The following is a 20,427-nucleotide window of genomic DNA, read 5'->3' on the forward strand; positions in this document are numbered from 1 at the left end:
CATACATATATAGACAGAGAAGGGGATATATAGAGAGGGGATATATATATATATATATATATAGAGAGAGAGAGAGAGAGAGAAGGGGATATATAGAGAGAGGGTGTATGTGTATGTATGTGTGTGTGTGTGTGTGTGTGTGTATATATATATATATATATATATATATATCCTCTATATAGTCACTCTCTCTCTCTCAGGATATATCTATATCGGTTGAGGCTGCTGAGGGAGGATGTGAAGCCTCCGGTGATTCTAACGGAGCTGGCGGAGGCGGAGGCGTCGTGGTGGCAGAAGCAGCAGCAGCAGCAGCCCTGGTTTGGAGGGCTGTCCGGCGGGGGGCGGCCTTTCCCCGGCCGGGGCGCTTGCCAGGCGTGGCAGCCTGTGGGCCGGCAGCAGCAGGAGCAGCGGGAGCAGCAGCAGCAGCAGGGTGGGTGCCTGTGTCCTGGTCGGGAGCGTGGCAGCAAGGTCAGCAGCACGGCGTCCCTGCGCCCTCCTCGGGTTTGGCCCCTTTCCCACTCTGTCTGGCTCAAGGCTATGGGATTCTGGGAGCTGGAGTCTGTTGTGTGGCCCTGGCAGTTGTAGCTGCACCCATACTGCATATTCTTATTGCTGTGTGTATGTCTGTGGTTATATATATCTATATCTATATCTATATCTATATCTATCTATCTATCTATCTATATATATATATATAATACACACAAATATACAGTTATTATATATGTATATATATTACTGTGCGTATGTGTGTGTCTATATATACACACACACAATACTATATATATATATATATATATATATATATATATCTTACTATGTGCATGTGTGTCTATATATATGCATGGAGCCGGTGTGGCAAAGTGGTTTGAGTGCTGGACTCAATGTTCCATACTCAGTACTGATTCAGTTCCCAGCTCAGCCATGAAGCCCTCTGGGCGACCCTGAGCAGGTCACACTCTCTCAGCTTCAGGGGATGGCAATGGCAAGCCTCCCTTGGATAAATCTTGCCAAGAAAACCCCATGATCTTAGGGTCAGAATAAGTCAGAAATGACTTGAAGGCACACAGCAACCAAAGATGCACCCATGGAATATCAGCACGCAAAGGGATCTTGTAGCCCTGCAGAGAGTTGTAGCATGAGCTTTTGTAGTCTGGGGTCTGCTTCCGCAGATGCTCAGTAGACCAAGTCCAAATGCACCTGAGGAAGTAGGCTCAAGTCCCAGCTTCCCTCTTTCACCTAGCTCCAAAACATACAGCGGGAATAATCCAATTTGAGACTGCTTTAACCTCCCTGGCTCAGTGCTGACATCTTTAACATCGTAAGCCGCTTTGATTGTCTTCACAAAAAGCGGGGTAGAAATAAAAGTTTTATTTACTATTTATTAATGCTAGGGAATTCTGGGAACTGTGATTTTGGGAGACATTTAGCCTACTCTGTCAGAGAGCTTTGGTGCCACAATAAACTACAATCCCCAGGGTTTCCTAGCACTGAGCCAGGGCAGTTAAAGCAGTCTCAAACTGGGTTATTTCTGCAGTGTGTTTTGGACCATAGTCTCAAGAGTGCTCCAAGGTACCTTTGCTACAAGGGTCAAGTCTCCCAAAGCTCACGCTCCCAGCTTCTCTCTTTCAGTTAAAGGTGCTGCAAGAAGATCCCTTTGCATGCTTCTTTCACACAGTGAGTCTCAAGGGTGCTACAAAATCCCTTTGCATTCCGTTTGTTGGGGTTATTTTAACCCCACACAACGCCTGGCGCGCCATTGGGTGGCGCCGTGCATTAAATCAGAAGTAATAATAGCTCAAGAGGTAGCAGGAGCACTGTTGCTGGCAGAGGTTTCCCTGGCTGTGGTCCCTTCCAGTAACTCTTGCCTCTCCTGAAATTGCTGCCCAGACTCCGGTGCTTATGTATTTGTAGCAGCTATATACCTAACCAGGAGCCAGCGTGTTGTACTGGTCTGAGTGTTGGACTACAACTTTGGAGACCAGGTTTTGACTTCCAGCTCTGCCATTAAGCCCACTGGGTGACCTTGGGCAAGTCACAGTGTCTCAGCCTCAGAGGATGGTAATGGCAAATACCCTCTGAAGAAACTTGCAAAGAAAGCCCTGTGAGAAATGACACGCAACAACAACAACAACAACAAATGAGTTATATGAGGCAGTGAAAGTTGTGTTGTGAGCATCCTAGTTGACCACACATGTTCTCTTTTGCTAGATAAACCTGGTACATCCTGGAGGTGAAGGAGATATGATTTCCCTAAATAAATAGGGAGAAATTACCCTAGATATATCCTGGCTTGAATCCAATTGATAGTCCCAACTAGAGTAGACTCATTGAATCAGTAGTTGAATTGAAGTCAACACTTATGTAAATGTCATTTATTCAGTGGGTATACTCTAGTTGCGATTGCCAACACATTGGAAGCAGTTGTGCAGCCAGTTTTTATTCACCTGGAAGCTTCCTTTTAAGCTCCTATTGCATGGTGGATATTAAACAGGTGCAAACAGCTGGTGGGGAGGGGGGTTAAACTTCTCCAGCCATGTGTCGTGGTTGAGATATAGATTACAAAAAGAAACAAAGGCCTGTTCCGCACAGGCATATAGTACGGACTGGGTCCGTACTAGGGTTAGAAAGGGGCGTCCCTTCTGGACACCCCCCACCCTAGTATGGATCAAGTCTGTACAAAATGGCGGCGCCCGTTCCACACGGGGGCCGCCATTGCTGCGTCACCACCGGGCCGCCTCCAAACGAGGCGGTGTGGTTGTGACGTACTGGCGCCGTGCCAGGGCGCATAGAGCGCCCTTTCCGTGGCGCCAGAAGGAGCTCCGAAATGGAGCTCCTCCCGAGATTTGCGTCGCTGGCACAGCCTTTACATGGCTGCGCCAGCAATGCAAGGCAGAAAGGTGCAGAGTGGCCCCTTTCTGCTTGTCCCCGCCTCTGTCAGGTGTCCTTGGGGCATGAAGCCCCAAGGACACCCCTTTCCAGGCCACGGGGAAGCAGCCTTTTGCCGCTTCCCTGCGGCCTGGAAAGCGGCAGGTCGGGGCCCCAGAGGCTGCCGTTCTGGCAGCTGAGGCCCCGATCTAGCGGGGAAAGGAGCACCTACAGGCCACCCCAAAGGGGCAGTCTGTAACGCGCCAAAGTCAGCTGCATGTTCTGTATTTAATGTAGTGTCTAGATCCTGTCTGAACTTGGAAGCTAAGGGTCAGTCCTAGTTAGTACTTGGAAGGGAGACCATGGATGAATATCAGGTAAAATAGGCTATATTCTAAAGGAAATAACTTGCAAAACCGCCTCTGACTATTCTTTGTTTAAGAAAACCCTATGAAATTCATGAGGTTGCCATGATCCCAAGAAATAAACTTATTCTTATATGAAGTCAAAGGCTTTCATGGCAGGCATCCCTAGTTTTTTGTGGGTTTTTCGGGCTTATTCTTGTACCTTTGCTAATAAGAAAGTAACCATCAGTGGGAATCCAGGATCTTTTGTTTAATGCTTCCTACAGTCAGTCTTGATGCTATTTAGCCTTTCTTGGTGTATTTAAATAGTGTGAGGGAAATAGAGCATTAATGAAAATAAGTCTTGTGGCATTTCATAAAACTAGGATGTTATTACACAATGAACTTGTACGGTGTTTAAGGCATCATTGTTGTTTTTACTGCAGTGGACTAACAGAGAAATAATCTAGTGGCAATGTATTCAGGCACAATTTATGATCATAATGATTTTGAGTATTCTATCCTCTTGTTAACCATAGCAGAGAACCCAACAGGGAATATAACTAGTTTAACTCTCTGTCTTCCTCTTTTTGATCCATACATTTTGTCTAGACTAGGGTAGCTCTGGATAATCGTATTCTTCACAGTGAAAACAGAGGTGCAGATGCTGATTTTGGGTGAAAATCTCTCACAATCTTTATGTTTTTATTCATCTTTATTAAATATAACAACACAAATGTTTACTCATGGACTTATGAAAAATTTGAGGGTATGGCCCCCCTTGCTTTCTGGGCTTGCTGCACCTGAAGTGTGGGTTTAGTGTGAGTCCCGTAGGTATAGTGTGTACACATATGTCTACCAACCTGTACAATTTTAAAGCCTCAAGCATTTTGAATTGGTTAGGCTGCAAAGGACTGCTTTCTTTGGCTATTGTGAAGGTTAGCTGGCTGGTTGTTGCATCCAATTCTGCTGCCACCCTGTGGTTAATTTTTAACTTTTGTGCTGGGGAATGGTGGACATGTATGCCATCTCACCTGCCAACACTGCATGCATTTCATTTTCACTGAACATATTTCTAAAAGTTTGAGCGAAGCCCCTAAATGTCCTAGTTTCTTGTTGCTAGAGTTGCAGAAGCATTTAGCCCCAATGGATGGACAGTAATTTACACACTGACTACACACAATCTTGTTTGTTGAGGCTGCAGCTCAGTCACTCTCAATCCCAGGATGAGGTGAGATTTACAGCAGCCAACAGAGTGGGTGGGGGTGCAGCTGGTAGAGAACTGGGATGGAAGGAGAAACTACATCAGCTGCCCCAAGCAGAGGATGTGTCAGACGTGCAAGGTAAATATGAAGCTCCAACTCATCCTCAGTATACCTTAAATGTAGCACATCTGTGGGCAAAGAATTTTTGCAGAAATGTTTTTCATTGCTAAAGATGCTGGATTTGACACCTGTCATGCCTATCACTATACCAACTGAATAACTGTGATCTCATATGATTTTGGATGTTAAACAGGGGTCAGGCATGGCTAGTATTTAGATGGGATCAGCAGAGATTTCAAGGGATCTCTAAGTAGGGCAAGGAGAGAATCCTTCCTGAAACTTTGGTGATCCATTGCCTGCCAATCAGAGAATTGATATTAATGGGCTAGATGGACCAATGATTTGATTCATTATAAGGCAGCTTCCTGTGTTCCTAATTATTAGTTCATTGGTGGTTCCCTCTGGATATTGTTGGTTTCAAACTAGAATCCACCAGCATGGCCAATGGTCAGTGATGATGAGAGTTGTCCAGCACTGTCTGAAGGCTGATAGATTTCCCACACTTGAACTGCTTGTAGATTCCTTTGTTCTTTACTTGTCAACAAAAAACTTAAGGAGCTGGAATATTGTAGGACAGGTGGGGAATGTGTGACAATCCAGTTGTAATCAGACTTCAGGTCCTATCAGCTCTTGCCAGAAGAGCCTGTGGTGATGGATGGTGGGAGCTGCAGTCCAGAATAATCTGTACAACCACATACTCCTATGTAGTTGAACATATTCCAAGAATGCATGAGAATCTGTGGCAAAGCAGGAAGCCTGGACTTCTGACATTTTGATGGCATAATGAGCTGTGCAGAGAAGAAAGACAAGAATATATAGGTGATACTGATGTTGGGATTTCAAGCAGCTTGCCCCCGGACCTTTATTTATTTGGCTTTTGCAGTATAACCTTTGGATTTTATTGCTCCAGAGAGAATGAAGTGCTGAGATTTTATATTTACTAAATGAGATGAATTTAAGAATAATTTGGTTTTAATTTTTTAAAAAGGGTGATACATGTGTATCTATGACTACTAGTATCACCCTTTTAAAAAAACTAAAACCAAATTATTCTTAAATTCATCTCATTTAGTAAATATAAAGTCTAATTATTAGTGTTGGCTATGGTACCATGTTTATCTGGGCCTTCATACTCAACAAATACAGTCCATTCAGGTTGCAAATATAGTGTGGACTCCAGAGGGATTTTAAAAGACCCATTCAGAGCACATAGCAATCATATCACATCTTTTCCTATTTTAGGCTGCAAGTCAGATTTGTGTCAGTCTTAAAAAGCAGTTCATCTCTAGTTACTTTGGTTAAAGCTGACACTGTCGCCTAATCAATTTTTTAAAAAAAAAATCACTTCAAGATTTCGTTAAATGAGTGAATGTTTATATTGATAAATATCTGGGAAATTGTTTGAACCGTAGCATTGAAAAGGAGAAAAAAATGTTCTTCCTTGGCTGGTGCATGCACAGAAGAGACCATCTCAGAAGAAATGTTTTCCTTTTTTTTTTTTGTGAGAAAATAGGACAAATACCTTATCTGGTTGTTGTTTTTATAAATTGTTACACTAAAAGTAGTATTTGTCTTGAGATAGCCTAATTTATGGAAGGGCCATAGTCAGGGTAAAACATCAACACTGCAAGCAGAAAGTAACATTTTAAATCCTTGTTATCTTCAGGGAGTGTTGGAAGGACCCTTGTTTGAAATCCCAGAATATTGCTGCTAGGCAGGATTGACCAGGTGTGGGAATTTTGCTTTGTTATTGGCCTGAGGACTATGTTGAGGGTCACCTGTTGGCAGTGAATGGGACTACTTGGTTGTTGTCTTGTGTCTCCCCCTTTCCACCCAATATCTTTGCCCAGAATCTCTACTTTCTTGTGCCTACTTGTCCTGGTTGTTAAGCCATCTTCATTTGCCTTGCAGTGTTCCCAATGAGAGAGGTAAAAAGAGAGCAAAGTCAGCTCTTGTCCTCACTTTCCTTGTTGGGTGAGGATGGATGCCCAGGAAGGCAGGCTTCATGGGGGCAGGGGGTCCATGAGAAGGACGAGGAGCCATGGTAGTGTATGGTAAGCCTTGAGAAAGCACTACACCCTGCGGTCCAAGAACCAATTTTCCACCTTCTGGATCCACTGAAGGCCATACCAGCCCCCTCCATGCAAAAATTACTGAAAATATCCAATCCAGAAGTGACTAGAAAACCATGTCAGTGTTTTTCGGGGGGGGGGGCAGGTTGGGCAGTTTTGGAGAAGTTATTACAAAACTGGAGAATTACCTTTCTTTTAAAAAAGAATCACTGTGGTAGGGTGTACAGAGAAGAGACCCTACAGAGAAAAATGGCTTTGGGGTCTGCACTCTGCCCATGTGCCCATGACACAATAATGGTATGCTAAAGGAGGCATGGTTATCTGGGAAACTCAGTGGGTTGAACTCTGTTCTGACCCCTGCTATGAGGCAAGTTCCTAATAAGGATGCTTGTTAGTAGATCATTAAGATTTTTAAATTGATTACTCAAACTGATCAATCCATTAAAGTAATCAGTTCATTCAATGCATCTGATCCCTAGAAACATAGTCCCTTCTCATAGCATGCATTACAGGTTTCATTGTATGTCTTCCAAAATAAATCTCTGGTTTTATCTGTGGTTACACTCTGTTCTCCCATTATATTTTTCCTCCTTCCCTCTGTCTGACAGCAGCTCAGGACTTTAAGCCAGTGAATGTGACCTTGAAAATGTTACCTGAACTTTGGCAACAGATTAAAGGCCTCTGTTTGGCTACTTAGAGTCTCTCTGGAAAATATCCTAATCTACAAAGAGCTCTAAAAGGAGGGGAAGCAGAGAAATAGCAAGTGGCCTTGTGCTTTTAGCTTGGCTTTTGAGAGTACAGTGGGCCCTCCATATTTGCTCAGGTTAGAGGCACAGCATCCCTGTGAAATTGGGAAAACTACAAATAAAAAACTGCATTTTTTTTTAAACCTGAGATCTCTTTAGGAATCTCCAGGTCCTCCAGTCAGCTCTGTGGTCAACTTCTGGCAGAGATGCAGTTGCGCTGGAGGACCTAGAGATTTCTAGAGAGAACATATTAATCAAATCCACAAATAATCAAATCCACAAAAGTCAAAGCTGTAAATGTAGAGGGCCAATGATATTGAGGTGTTAGTAATCAACACCTGTTACTATCTTCATCTGTCTTTAGATACATTCAGTACCTTCTGACTCATGTATCCAAGCGTCACTTTCTGTTAATGCCAATATGCTAATGTTCAGGAATGGTGCAATTAGTAGTGGTAAAGGCAGAGGGCTTGTGGTTCTGTGTTAATCTTTCTTTGCACTTCAGAAGAGACTTTGGCCAGGGTGCTGTACTGATTGAGATAATATTCTACCACCCATCAATACAGGTTACTTTATTGACAACAATCCTGTCGTTTAGCTAAAATTAGCATGCTAGATTGGACAGCTATATGTATGCTTGGCCTGCGAGTTTCATTTCTTCTGATAGTATTTGTGATATCTGGTCCAGTATGACAAGTACCACCTGTTCCTCCTCATTTCCAAAAGGTTAAACCCACCATCACTGTTGGCATTACCATAGCAAAGTACTTCTGTTCATTCTTTTAAAAAGATTAGGCTGTGGCAAATGCCTTCTCCTAACTTTATTTTCCAGCATATACTATACAGTACTATACTATACTATACTATACTATACTACTCTCTCTCTCTCCCCTTATTTATTTATACCCCGCTGCTCAGCTAAGGCTATCAGAGCTGCTTACAATTTGTTAATTAGACACTTCCCTGCCCTCATGCTTACAATCTAAAAAAAGACAAGAGACAAAAGGAGAAGGGAATGGCAGTGGAGAAGGGGGAAAGTCCAGCAGATCTGCTCTCCTTCCAAGGCCTGTTGGAGCTGGCTTGTCTTTCTCTCCTTCAAGATGGATAGAATTGCACCATTCCTGAACATTAGCATATTGTCACAAAGGGAGATATGGGGTGGGCTTGTAAAGGCAAATTGGCAGATGGGAAGAGAGTATCTGTATTTAACCTTCTCCATTCTTTATATGAATCTTTTCTTTCATGGGTCTCAGGATGCATGCTCTAGTTTCAGTTTTGCTTTAGATTATTACCACTAGTAATGTATCGATGGCCTATGATCTAGTTAACACATGAAAGATAAATCAGATACTGTATCAGAAATTGCTCCCTACAGTCTTACAAGCTTAATTTTCAAGGAATAGATAGATGGTAGCACAGTAATTGCCTTTGCTTTATTTTTTGTTTTTAAATTTTTATTTGATTTTTGAAAAGTGTGTTGACAAAACGGAAGGAAGGAGGAGACTGCATAGGATATAAACATAGGCTAGGCACAAACATTAATATAAGCTGAGTGCATTTCCAAAAATACATATTTTTGAAATTGTATCTATAAAATACACATTCATGAGGCAGTGAGATCTTCTGACCACTAAAAAATAAGATATCAATGCTTAGTAAAATTTCTCCTTTTGTTACTCTGTAGCCACCTTTCCCAATGCTTTGGATTTCACCTTCCATGATCCCTCACCATTGTCCTTATTAGCTGCTGAGAGCTGCAGTTCAAAACCTCTGGATAACAGAAATGAAGGCTGTTCTGTAGTAAATAGTAAAACAATCTTTATGCAGTGGGTTGGAAAAGACTGTAGTAAGGGATCCATGATTGCCAGCTCACCTCTGACTCATGTGGAATGACTCTGTAAGCAACTGCTGATGTTATAAGCCTGTCTATATAGCAAGTGTATCTTTGTTCCAGCTAAAGCCAACCCTTATGGCTTGTCAGGATCAGTTGGTATTCTGTTGATTCCAACTAATGATGGTGACATCTAATGACTACAGTCATCCATGCATATGTTATGATGTGCCTCTGTATGGACAAAATGTTTAACTGATTCACTTAACCCTTTTATTGTGTAGGTGTCTTTTGAAGTACCTCCTGTAGTCATCAACTTTTGTATCTTTTTTGTTTCTTGAACCGCTGGCTTTGCATTCTTGGCTTGAACAAGCAACAGTTGGGTAGTATTTTCTGTACCTTTGCCAGTTCCAGAATGCCAAAACAATCTGAAATGACACCTGAGTTAATGCTAAGATTTTAGTATTCATGCAGTTTCCAGGTGAATGGTGCTATTGTTTTCTTTTTCAAAACCCACATCTGTTAACTGTTCAAGCCCGGACAGGTTGTATCATCTTCTGTTGTCCAGTTGCCAAACATAAAAGTAGCTACTTGAATGTTGCGCAGATGTACATCAAAATGCTGTAGAAATGGTTTAGGTGATTTAAGAAATTGCTGTGAAGAATTCCATTGTAAAATCTGGATGTTGTTCCTGCACGTTTCTGGGAAGATAATTATTGGGATGATGTTACCTATCCTTAAGGGCAAGCATCTAAAAGTTTTCTAGCTAGAACATGACTGTGTTAAATTGTTGCATGATTTAAGAAGTAAATGGGATTTTCCTCACAAAGTTCTATTCTATGTTCCATCCCACTTGTTGCTTTTGGTAGACTTTTTGGAATTTTGTAATGGATAGACACTCAATAAGCCTCTGTAGGTTGCAATCTAAGCAGGGGCAGCTTTGGTTACTGGTTGGATGAGAGACTGCCAATGAATACCAGTGCTATAAGGCTATATTTCAGAGGAAGGAACTGGCAAAACCACCTCATATTCCTTGCCTAAGAAAGCTCTATGAAATTCATGGGGTTGCCATAGTTTGACAGGTGACTTGAAGGCATGTGTGTATGCACACATACACAGAGGTAGGAAGATACATTTTGCTTGATGAGCATATTTTGAGGGCAATAGTAAGTCTTTATGTGGGGCTGAGATTCCAGTTTCAAGGTAAAGAATTCTGTAGCACCTTGTGTACAAATGAAAACCCTCATGAGGAAGGGGGCAGGCTTTAGGAATTTTCTACTGCTACCTCTTTTGTGTCTCTCTTAAATTTCTTATCTTAATTTTTTCCATAGTCTGTTTAAAGTCTAATAACTTTCCATGCCTTAATAAACTACTAAAAGTTTTGAAGCAGCATTTTCCCACTGTGTGTATATGGTATTAAAATATTTGAGTTTTTAAAATATTTTTTCACTGTTTCTATCAATTGAAAAAATGATATGTTTGGACCAGCACCCATCACATTTTTTTTTCATTCCTTGCTTGTCTTAGTACTGTCAATTTTAGTCCTGGGCTCCCCCCCTCCCCATATTTGTAATACATGGTCACAATATTAAGCATAGAATGTATTAGGATAGTTCAGTTATAGCATTTACTGCATAGACCATAAAAAGCATCTGATTGTCCTGATGCGTAACCTGCACTCAGGATGAGAGGCTGCCGTCAGAACAGAATACCGTATTGAGAAACAGAATGGTTTTCCCAATTTGCAAATTGTTCAGGCAAGGCTGCATACTATCACCCTTTCTATTCAACCCGCTTCCAAAAATATCATACACAGAGCAGGCTTGGACTCTGAAGTAAGAAGAGTGAAAAGAAGAGGAAAAAATATTAACAACCTTATATACACAGAGACAACACAATACTACTAGAAGAAACAAACAAAGACCTGGAGCAACTACTTACGAAGGTCAAGGAGGAAAGTGCTAAGGTTGGATTACTGCTGAACATTTAAAAAAAAACTAAATAATGACCATGGAGGAGCTACAAGAATTCAGTCTAGACAATGAGAAAATTGAAATAGTGAAAGAGTTTCCATATGTTGGTTCAAGTACAGATCAAAATAGAGATTGAAGCCAAGAAGCCCTGGTGGCGCAGTGGTTAAATGCCTGTACTGCAGCCATTCACTCAAAACCACAAGGTTGCGAGTTTAAGACCAGCAAAAGGGCCCAAGCTCGACTCAGGCTTGCATCGTTCCGAGGTCGCTAAAATGAGTACCCAGACTGTTGGGGGCTAATTAGCTTACTTGATGTTCACTGCTATGATCTTTGGAATAGCGGTATATAAATAAAAACAAATTATTAATTAATTAATTAATTAATTAAGAAAGACTAGGATTGGGAAGGGCAGCTATGAAAGAACTGGACAAGATCATGAAGTCTAAAGATGTAACTCTGAACACTAAAGTGAGGATAGTTCAAGCCATTGTGTTCTCCATCATCGTGTACAGATGTACGGCTAGATGGAGGAAAAGGTGGCTGGGGGCTGAAAAACAGTTGGTAAAACGGAATTTTACTGCTAGGTAAGAAATATAAGGTATTGCTCTTAGATAGAAAAAAATGAAATGCACAAATGTAGGATGGGGGACACCTGGCTTTACATATGAAAGGGATCTAGGAGTTCTAGGGGATGACAAGTTGAACATGAGTCAACAGTGTGATGTGGCAGCCAAAAAAACAAAACACCAGTGTGATTCTAGACTGTGTCAATAGAAGTACAGTGTGTAGATTGAGGGAAATAATACTATCATTCTGTTCTGCTTTTGTCAAGCCTCACCTGGAATACTGTGTCCAGTTCAGGGAACAATTCAAAAAGGATGTTGACAAACTGGAGTGTGTCCAGAGGAGGACAACCAAAATGGTGAAAGGTCTGGAAGCCATGCCCTATAAGGATCTACTTAGGAAGCTGGGTATGCTTAGCATAGAGAAGAGAAGGTTAAGAGGTGATATGATAGCTTTGTTTAAATATTTGAAGGGGTGTCACATTGAGGATGGAGCAAGCTTGTTTTCTGCATCTCCAGAGAATGGGATCCAGAGCAGTGGATTCAAACTACAGGAAAAGTGATTCCACCTAAACATTAGGAAGAACTTTCTGACAGTAAGAACTTTTTGACAATGGAACACACTCCCTTGGAGTGTAGTAGAGTCTCCTCCTTTGGAGGTTTTCAAACAGAGGCTGGATATTCAGCAGTCATGGATGCTTTGATTGTGAATTCCTGCATGGCAGGCAGGGACGTAGCCAAGGGGGGTTCTTGGGGTCCGGACCCCCCTTCCATTAGAAAAATGAATGGTGTGTGCTGTCGCACCCAAGCCCCATTATAATGGTGGCACTTAGTCTGCCCCCCCCTTCCTGTAATCCTAGCTACGTCCCTGTGGCAGGGGGTTGGACTGGATGGCTCTTGTGGTCTCTTCCAATTCTATGATTCTAGGTACTTTGTTAACTGAGTATGTCCTATTAGATTTATTAAGATATAAATCTGAATAAATGTGTATAGGGTTATAATCTGAAAATTGCAATCCTAAACACATTTATCTAGGAGTCAGTTCCATTGAAACTGAGTGAACATGCGTAGGATTTGTGCTGTTAGTCTGACAAATCTTCAGTAACATTAACTCTCTTAGTATGGAATCTTTTCCTTACCATTTGGCTCTAAAGGAGAGAAAAACCTAAAAAGTAGTGTCTGATAGTAAAACATATTCTGCTGCTGCCGCCATTGAAAATCCAAAGTTGAAGCCATGTAGTATTTGTTCAGTGTTGTAGCACCTTGCCTTGATGTGGTGTGGGTTTCTTGAGTTCAGTGCCATTTAGACTGGTGGTCTATGGACCAGTGCCAGTCTGTGAAGAGTTTTCAGGAAATAGTCAGTTGTAGTCAATCGACCCAAATACGGTGCAGTTCCCTGGTACATTGGGGAAAATGCTGCTGGTTCCTCATATCAGATAACTTCAGAAGCAGAGTGCTTATTTTATTTCTGAAACTTAAAAGAAGCCGGTGTCATCTTCACAGCGTTTCTGAGACATGGGCTGCTTCATGTTTTGTTGTCTTCAGGAGCTGTATTTTTGGTAAGCAATTCTACCTTTTGGAAAGTCATTCTTCCCAGTACACTTGCCTGGATGCACTTAATGAATGAGGTGATGTGAATCAGTCCTACATTTTACAACTTGTGGCAAATAATGTGAAGGTTAGTTTGGGTTTGTTTTCTAGAGAAATAAAATAATATGCATGTGGTGGTACAGCTGAGATCCAGCTCAGTGGACCAAAAGATCTGACCATAATTATTAGAGTAATAGGGACTGAACCGACGGGCCAAATGAAGCAGCTTTGGGCCACTTTGGAGGTGTGCTGTTTAAGTGATGCACATGTCCTAAAAGGCCAGAAGCTGCAGACTAGCCATAGCAGACATGTCTTCTTTTTCTTTAAATTCCCACTTTCCATTGCCACAGTCGGACTGCTGGGAGTCAAAACTCCTTATCAACCTACTTCCAGACCACTCCAGATCTACCAGATCTTTCTGCCTGCCCCAGAAATCTGACTGATACAGGTGCCACTTAGGAAAAAAAGGTAGTTACAAGATGTTTCTGGTTTTGTCCCCTGGGGACATGGCGATCAAAGAGTTAACTCTGACCCTCCTGTGTGTGTTTGCCTGGCTATTGTGATGGAGGCATCCATTGCACAAAAGCCATTCAGCAGCAAATTCCAGTCTCAGCTGGATGCAGCTGTTGGTCTTTGGGCTGCCTCTCTCTTGGGATGCAAGAGGTGGGAGCCCAAGTCAACCATGGGGAGACTGGAAATGATTTCCTACCCTTATTGGTGTGGGAGGCCTGTGCAGCTGTCTGTTTCATTCAGCGTAAATAATTCCCTCCCCAAAGCCCTTCTTTCCTTTGGGGTTGCTTCTGCCTGTTCTCCTTAGGTGCCTCCTCCTCCTTACCTCTCATTAGCGCAGGGCACTCCTCATGTCAGCTGGAAGCATTGGGGCTCTTTTCCTGAGCCTTGATGGGATTTGTCAAGACCTTTCCCTTTTCTTCCTGTTTATTGAACTTTGAAACAAAAGGAACGGCAGGAAGAAAGGAGCTTAAGAGAACGATTGAACCAGGGAGAGAGCTAGATGTTGAAGGCATTCTGATCCCCTGATTATCCCACAAAAACTGAAAGGAGGGGGAGGTGGTGAAAACTGGAGGCAAAACCCTATCCTTTAGGAAGGCAGTGCACCTTTCACACACCCTTGCTTTTTGAAGATTCAGCTTGTGCTTTCTGAAGTGTCCTATTGAAAACAGCTGGGTGATGCTCTGATTCTGACTGTGGACTCTAAGAAAACTGTTGCTTTAAGGCACAGACTAGTATTGTTACTGAGGAGGGATGTCACTAGTCTTCTATATTTCTGTCCCCAGCCAGGTGAAATTACAATGAACAGCAAAGCCCTGAATAGATTTTGAATTATCCCTGTAGTTACTGCTTCATGTGAGTGTGCCCTGGCGTTACTCTAACCTTCACTGCTTGTACTGTACCAGAAACACCTTCTGGTCCTATCATCAACTTAACTAGCCAAGCACAGAGTTCTGATGGCTCCTGCCTGATTGTATATAATGCTCAACAGCAGGATCATTTCCTTCTCTTTCAGCTCCAGCACTTAGCCAGATAAGAGGACTGAACAACTGCTTTCCGTGGCACCACCCTTCACCTCAGAAACCTCATGGTTGCAGTAGTAGCAAAAGTTGTTATCACTGAAGACAATTTAGCTTTTTTCTCCTCCCTAGATCTAAAGACCCTAAAGGCACCAGATCCAATCTGATCTTAAAGGCTAACCAGGGTCAACCCTGGTTAGTACTTGCTGCTAGTACTATGTACTTGCTAATACTTGGATGGGAATTCACCAACAAATACCAGGAGCTATAGGCTATATTTCAGAGGAAGGAACTGGCAAAACCACCTCTGTGCATCTCTTGCCCCAGAAAACCCTATGAAATTCATGGGTTTGCCATAAGTCGACAGGTGACTTGAAGACATTTGTGTGCGTGCATGTGTGCATATATGCATGCACACATACAAAAGACAAGTGATTATAGAGATGAATGCTTGCTGACCTCACTTCTCTTTGATTAAAATCTTCCCCCATTCTTCTCCAGATGCTCCTTAACATCTCAGATCTCTTTGTATTCTGTATAGGGCTGTGGAGATGAATAGAGGTGCAGTGCATTAAGAATGCTGAATAGAGGTGCAGTGCATTAAGAATGGATGTTGTTTTTAAAACTCTCAGCTAAAGGAGTATTAAGAAGTATAAAAATATATTTTAAAAATACCAAGTTTTGCACCCTTTAATGTCTCTAAAACAACTGGTATCTTTGATCACATCACTGTACTGTTAACATTTCATGAGCATTTGTACTCTTCACATGCAGGCAGTTTGAGGATAACATTAAGTCATGAACTGGACCCTATGCCTTTGAAACGTTGGCTATATAGGAAAAAAAATAATATATTGGTCATTAGATTTCCAGAAAACTCTTTTGTTTTGGTCTACTGCAAATTAGCTTAATTACAGAGTGTCTGTAAAATGCTTAAAATGCATAATCATGTGTTTAGTTCCCACTTTAGACCAGCAAATGCTCTCAGTTTCTTGGAGAGTAGAGACTATGGAACTCTATGAAAGGGTCACCATAAGTCAGGGGTAGGCAACCTTTTTGAACAGGGGGATTGCTGTCCCTCAGACAACCGGGGGGCCGAAGCCAAAAAATACATAATTAAATAATTAAAAAAATTAAATAAATAAAATGGGACAAATGTAGGACAAAAATTTCAAATGGAGGACGCCTTTTTAAAAAATGGAGGACACACAAAAAATTGCTGATTTTTAAAAAAATGTTAATATAAATACACGTTTCGGAGGCTTCTATAGACAATCGCCCCCCTTGCCTGCTGCTTGCCCCCCCTTGCCCACCTCCTCCTAATAGGCCAAAGGCCCCACGCCCTCATGCGAGAGGCCAAAGGCTCCGGCGGCAATTGGCGGCAGGACCGGGCTGGGGCTGGGCCCAAAGCCTTGCCGGGCCGCATCCGGCCCGCGGGCCACAGGTTGCCTATCCCTGCCATAAGTCATAAGTTACTTGGAGGCACACAAAAACTAAAGAGTCTTCAATACTTACCTGGCAGGGGAGAGACCATGATCACGAAGGTGGTTTTCCCAGGGTGAGGCTCATCCATTGCACTCCGGGTGTGTTGACCCCTGCGATTTCCCCAAATGCGGGAAACCCGACTGCATAATTTGTGGTAGTGGGGGGAAAAAACAAACAAACAAAAAAACCACTAAAGAGTCTTCATGCATCCAGTTCAAAATGCATGCTAAGATTTAACTATTCTTGGACAGTCCACCTCCATTTAATGATTTCTAAGCACCTAATTGTTTAAATGAGCTCATTGAGCATTGTGACTTCTGTACTTGGGGATAATTTAGTCATCCTGGCTACACATTCATGGTGATAAAAACTTTTGTGAATGTACAACTTTCTGCTGTCACATGGAGCTTAAAGTGGCTTCTCAGCAGATAAAAAGTAAAAAAAAGAAAAGAAAAAAGAAAGAAAGAAAGAAAGAAAGAAAGAAAGACACTATTTGACAATATTGTGTAGTAACATTGAACCCTCACTGCATATGAAAGAGTAGTAAATGAATCCGCAAACTTGGTATCAGTCCAGGACTACTTAATACAATAGTAAAGATGAAGGCGTAGCAAACCCATATATTGTTTAATTGTGTGTATGGTCTTTGAAAGATACTGACTTCTTGCCCTGCATATGTGCCTATACTAAGACACCCAGTCCCTCAGATGTAGCATCTGATTTGAACCTAATGTAAATTATTCTAATCATGTGTATTATTTTAATTTGCATCTGTGGAAGTAGACTTAAGCGTATGAAAGCTCATGCTGTCAACTTTTTTCTTTAGTTAGGGGCAGAACAGACTCCCCTGAAGGGGCAGCTTGAATCCGCCCCTCAGGAAGCCAGATTGGGGCCATGGCAACTGCATGCCATGGTCCCAGTCTGGCTTTTTGCTGGCCCAAATATTGCTGCTCCTTTTTGTGCCAGCAAAAAGCCGTCCCCCCCCCCCCACTGTGGCTTTATGGTGCTCCTGCAGTATGCGGCACTGGAGTGACTTGAAGCTGGCCTACATATGGGCGGATGGCATGATGCCAGCTTTCGGGCAACTTCAGAGCATGCAGTGTCAAAATGCTGTGCTCTGAAGCCACCTGGAAACTGGCGCAAAGGGGCAATCTTTCGCCCCTTAGTCTCAAAGGTGCTACAAGATCTCTCTACATACTGATTCTGAAAACTAGCACGGCTATATCTTTGAATTATTTTAATTTGTATTCTAACTGAACAAATTCAACACAGTAATGATCATGTTTCTACCACTGTATTTCAGCCACTATTGTTGTTATTTGCCATCAAGTCTACTTTGACTTACACCAGTCCTATGAATAAGTGACCTCCAAGAGCCCCTGTCATCAACTGCCCCACTCAGTTATTGCAAAATGGTAGGAAAAGATTATTTCACAGCAGGGTTGTTTCCTCATTTTTTCCCCTCAGCATCCTGTGGGTGAACTGCCCAGTTCTGCACAAGTCAGCTCAGCAGGGTGTAAAAAATGCATGGGCACTCAGTTGTGGTTTGGAATTCCATCATCACTTCATTTGGATTTATGATCGTTGCTTTGCACCATTAATACTTCATCCCTTAGGCGCCATCCTTCTAGGTCCCTGTGCAGCAGTGTGGCCCTGTAAGTACTGTATCTCTATGGAAACTCTTTTTAGTGAAAGGCATGGCTGAAGCTCTTGAGAGTGCTAGTGCCCTTTCTGCCTCAAGGGCAAGGAAAGACAAATCACAGGTCTTTCTGTAAGACTTGATTTCATTCTGGATTTTTGGACCACCAACTGGATCTAATTGCACAAAAACGTGCAGGGTGGTATTGCATGTAAATAGTATATACAGTCTTAGCTTTCCCTTCAGTCCTCAAGACCTCAGCCCTCTTGGTCTGGGATCTCTCTCTCTCTCTCCCCCCAAACCAATAAAGCTGAGGTCTTGAAGAGTGAGGGGAAAGCTAAGATTCAAAGACTATATATTATCCACATGCAACAGTGATCAGCATGTTTTTGTACAATGAGGTCCAATTGGTGGTCCAAAATTTGAAGATTATATATATATATATATAGAGAGAGAGAGAGAGGGAGGGAGGGAGGGAGGGAGAGGTGAATACAAAGCATGCAAAAATCAAAACAAAAACAACATTCTTGCAGCATGATGCAGCAGAGTCTTTGGATTCTTTTGGTTTGAAATAATTTTAGGCTGTCATTTTGAGCAAAGTCTTTTTAAAGTTGTGGACAATTAATAAATAATATAACAGAGCTAGCATGGTATAGTGGTGTAAGTGTTGGACAATGACTCTGGAGACCAGGGTTCAGTTCTCAGCTTGACCATGAAACCCAGTGGGTGACCATGGGCCAGTTACATGCTCTCCGCCATGGACGCCCCACATGGGAGCGCGCACACACAAGTGAATGAACGTGCAGCTTCTCAGCGACCCAGATGCCCAAGGCCCCAGGAAGGCCCTGCAGGGGGCGGGAGATCAACTGGGTGTCACCCCCCTTCTGGGGTGTCACCCGGTACAGTCTGCCCCCCCTGCGCCCCCCAATAAAACTACTGGCTAACAGTCGATGTGATATTACTAATCTTTTTCAGAGGCACAAATCTCTTTTGGACAGAAGTGAAACTGAAATACACCTTTGGTCTTGTAGATAAGATTGAATTCTGTTTAAAATATTTCATTATATAGCTTCACCCTAGCTGCTGCCAGTAATCTTGATTATGTCTATTTTAATGACTATTTCTTGGATTATTATTATTTACATGCCAAAATATGGCAGGATTATGCTGCCTAATCCTTCAAGTAAAACCTAATCTTTATAATTTACCTGATGAATTCACCACTCATTATGGGCTCAGTCCTTAGAACACTAATTCTTGCACTGTTACAGTAACATTGGTTCAGAAATTTTGAAGGCTAAAATGTATAACACAAATGGTGCAGCTTAGTCCTTAACAAATACTTCTCCTTTTCCCCCCACCTTGCTGTATTAGTGACCAACCTTTGTTAAGGAAAACTGAAATTCTGAAGTGTTTTCCTCTGCTCTCTGCTTACTTGGTTTGAGGCTATTTATGAGTTTGTTTGCAGTATCTACCCCTATATATAGTGTGCCTGTCTGTTGCTGTCTGTGCAACAGCCAGCACACTTAGTGCAAAAAGTACTACAGAACTATGCGATACAGATAGCTTTAACCACCTATTTTCATGCCCTATATTAAGTGTGGTTGCTCCTCTTAGGGCACACAGGAGACTTGTATATTGCTAGGATATTACAGTGCCAGAAATATCTCTTCCCAAAGATGACATTGGGGTAGGCGGCTGACATTCACTGCATTGTGTATTTGTGCCAGTGCACATGCAAATATGTGAACACCAACTGTGGGTGTTATTCATCTTCAACTCATGTATCATGTCCTCAGTTATATCTCTTGATACTTTGTGACACAGTGGGCAGATTGCATTCCAAGGTGATTTATCTGTACTGTATTATATTTTAAGGAATAACTCACAAAACTACTGTTAAACAATTGATTTCATTTTTGAAGCCACTGCTCTAAGTTTTAGCATAATTACCGCTCTTCAAGAAATTTTGGAATATTGCTGGATATTTGTAATTCCACAACACTGGGTGCTCAGTTTCTGCTATACTTTGTGAAAGATAACTATTTAAGGTCATTTGTTCATTCTGTTTACCCGCCTAAAGATGAGTACTTGCAAGAGAAGGAATGATTATAACAGAAATGTGTATGTGTCTTTATGGTGATCCCATGAATTCCACAGGCTTTTCTTAGTCAAGGAATATTCAGAGGTGGTTTTGCCTGTTTCTTCTTCTGAAATATAGCCTACAGCACCTGGTGTTTGCTGGTGGTCACCATTCCAAGTACTAATCAGGACTGACCATGCTTAGCTTCCAAGATCAGATGGGATCTGGTGCCTTTAGAGTATTTAGGCAGCAAGAAGCAGAAGAGCTGAATATAACAGAAGTAATACATTTTAATGTTTAATGTGTAATGTTCTTAACTTTTAAAAATTGTTTAGTTGTTTTTTTAAAAGTGTGTATATACATTTTAATACTTTTGTAT

General features: G+C 42.0%; 1 protein-coding gene and 1 non-coding gene across 4 annotated transcripts in view; both read left to right on the forward strand.

Annotated features, from left to right (window-relative positions):
• The first annotated feature begins 220 nt into the window (after nucleotides 1–220).
• LARGE2 (LARGE xylosyl- and glucuronyltransferase 2) overlaps nucleotides 221–20,427 on the forward strand; it is a 64,238-nt gene continuing 44,031 nt past the window's right edge. The window contains exon 1 of one of the 3 annotated variants that reach the window (XM_042446742.1): nucleotides 221–468. The gene's annotated coding sequence lies outside the window, so the exon portion shown is untranslated. Of the gene's footprint in view, nucleotides 469–4,534; nucleotides 4,556–20,427 lie in introns of those variants that run through there. The other 2 variants (XM_042446745.1, XM_042446746.1) reach the window with 2 other exon arrangements.
• LOC121920043 lies at nucleotides 16,349–16,519 on the forward strand. The gene has a single exon (XR_006101624.1). It is a non-coding gene; the product is annotated as a U1 spliceosomal RNA (small nuclear RNA).

This window comes from Sceloporus undulatus, chromosome 1 (assembly GCF_019175285.1).
Source record: "Sceloporus undulatus isolate JIND9_A2432 ecotype Alabama chromosome 1, SceUnd_v1.1, whole genome shotgun sequence".
Taxonomy (NCBI): Eukaryota; Metazoa; Chordata; class Lepidosauria; order Squamata; family Phrynosomatidae; genus Sceloporus; species Sceloporus undulatus.